The sequence below is a fragment of the Pelobates fuscus genome, chromosome 2 (assembly GCF_036172605.1).
Source record: "Pelobates fuscus isolate aPelFus1 chromosome 2, aPelFus1.pri, whole genome shotgun sequence".
Classification (NCBI taxonomy): domain Eukaryota; kingdom Metazoa; phylum Chordata; class Amphibia; order Anura; family Pelobatidae; genus Pelobates; species Pelobates fuscus.
Genome location: NC_086318.1, coordinates 223,606,178 through 223,609,147, shown reverse-complemented (window position 1 = coordinate 223,609,147; position 2,970 = coordinate 223,606,178).

The window sequence follows — 2,970 nt, the reverse complement described above, 5'->3', positions numbered from 1 at the left end:
CTACAGGATTATTATCTATACACTAAAACTGCTTCATTAAGCTAAAGTTGTTTTGATGACTATAATGTCACTTTAATATTAGCTTTTTGTTTCTGAACTATTGATGCAAAATATGTATGCAATAATGCTGACTTGCAATAAAGGCATACTAATCTATCTAATGTATTGCACAGCCCATCAAGTCTAATTAACCTTAGGAATGTCCAGAGTCAAATACATCAATAAATTAATAATTATGACATCCCTCCTGCAAATAACTGTTACCAATGCCATTGAAGCAAATCTATATTAATTCGGGTCAGTAAGCAAAAAGAATCAGAATCGTAAAACATTTATAGATTAATTATAAAACATCCATCCTATTTCTTCCATAGAAGGGTGCAACAAAATTACATTTAAATATAAGAAAAAACAAAACATTGCCATTGCAAAGTTAATTGTGTATAGTTTGGTATGTATTGCTTCACCACAAAATATAACCCTCAAAAAAATGATTGTCGGGGGGCGGAGCCTGGATACCAAGCCGTGCAGACGTGTCTGGCGAGAGCTCCTGCCAAGCGGGCTGAAAACGGGGCAAAAGCGGGGGAAATATGGCCCAAGGTTCTTCCGGGGGGCACCACCCACGTCGGGGGTACCCCGCCGACTCGAATGACACCACCCGAGGCCCGTCGGGGCCGAGAACGGAAAGCTTCAAGTGCGGCCTACTGGGACTGGAGTCGGGTGGAGGTGGCCGCTCTCCTTGGCACCAAGGTCCTCAAGCGACTTGCCTACAGCCCTTTGGACCGGTGAGGGATATCCCGGTCCCCACTGGACGAACCGACCGGAACGGAGAGTGGACAAGCTAGCCACACGGCAAACAGGGGCAACGGGCCTACAAAGCATGGCCAAAATGGCCGCCCAGCACAGACCCCAAGCATAAATAATGGTGGCCTCGTGGATTTGACCAGCAACATGACGCAGCCACTACAGGCACACCACGAGCCTCCAAAGCGGCCACCCGGCAGTGCAGATTCCAGCAGTCCTCGAGGCGGGAAAGGGCGCCATGTTTCTCAGGTGCAGGCTCCCACTCGCGACTACACAAAAGCGAGAACACCACACAAGCGCCACAAGACAGGTCTCTCAGCATTCGGCATAATGCGACCTGGCTCCTCCCAGCCAAAGCTGCAAAACCAAAGACCAAGTAGCTGCGCACCCCCCAGGGCACTACCGGAGCTGGCACCGATGCAAAAACACCGCACCCAGGGGCTCCAAAAGAGACACTCTCAGTGGCAACAACCGGGTCTTCCCAATGCTGGGCATAGGCTGAAGCACCCACCGTACAACCTCACGAGAGCCTTGCTTTACATTGCCGGGTGACGCTCTAAATGTTTTTACAGCTTTACAATGCCTTATAATAGTTATGTACGCTCATAGGGCTGCCACGTTAATACAGGTCCAAAGGGGTTAAAGCTGACATTTTCCTTTCTTTATCACTTAGTCTGGAACAACCCTAGCCACGACGATAGCTAAATACCAAGATGTTATCAACTGTTGCACACCCCATGATGCTGAAGCTCTCCTGCCGACATCAGCATATTAATGTAAAGTTGCTCTTGTCCTAACTAGATCTCAGTGGTTTACATCACAATACCTAGTTAAACCTTGCACAGCATAATACTTTCATGTCTAGATAACTCAGCGATGTTGTTTTCAGTTATGAGACAGATTTGGCTATTAGAACCTCTACTGTTTACTACTCAAACTATCCTTAAACATAAAAATTGTGCTAGATTTCTCATGTACCTCTATGTTCAACTGTCTATATTGCGTTGGAGGAATGCCTTTGTGGTACCTCACAACCGTCTGTTATAAGCTTATGCACTACAAAAATAAATAATAAAAAATAAAAAAATGATTGTCAAAATAAACATGAACATTTTTCATGGAATCATCTGCTTAGAACAAGTGCCTCAATGGGATTCTGAATTAGTATAAGGCCTCAAGTGGAACATGGGGGTTTAAGTCCCATTGAAACCAAGCCAACTGCCAACCTGGACACATTACTGCATGGACTTCTTAACTTTCTTATTGGTCATGGGGCTTGGTTCCTGGCAGGATTTTTAATTGGTTTCTAATTTTCTTTACATCTTTGTACCGATACACTACCAACATTCCTCCAAAGTGCACATCTAGTCAGCTCTATTATTTCAGGATGTTAAGAAACCTGGCAGACAAGGATCAAACCCCTGGTTCTGCCATCATGGTTGATAGATGCAGTGGGGAGGGCAGTGGAAGTGATCTAAGGTATTTAAGGGTAAAAGCTATTTTTTTTCCCTGTGTGCAACTGATGAGTTAATAGAGGGAGTGAGGGAGTTGCCACATGAGTTTTTGTATAGCTATATAAACCCATAACTAACTCATCTAGCTTGCTCAGTTGGAGTTGTTTAAACTGTTTAATAGATATGTGCAATTTGTTTTGGTCCGAATATGAATTCGGATGAATTTCGGACAATTCGGACATTCGGGTACTTCCGAAGTGCCGAATTGCCGAGGTCCCGAAGTTCCGAAATGACCGAATTTCCGAAGTGTCGAAGTTTCGAAGTGCTGAAGTGCCGAAGTTCCGAAGCACAAGTATTGCCTAAGTGCTAATATACTTACCCAGTGAAAGAAGAAGAATGTTACATTGTAAACAATTTTAAATAAAAAGTATACAAACAGGATTCAGCTGTAAGCATTTGCAACACTTACAACAATCAAGTAACACACATTCATATAAAATGTAAGTTACCGTATATACTCGAGTATAAGCCGAGTTTTTCAGCACATTTTTTGTGCTGAAAAACCCCAACTCGGCTTATACTCGAGTCAATAGTCTGTATTATGGCAATTTGCATTGCCATAATACAGACTGGGGCTGTGGGGGCTGCAGAGAGCGTTACTTACCTTTCCTGCAGCTCCTGTCAGCTCCCTCCTCCTCCGCGCCGTCCGTTC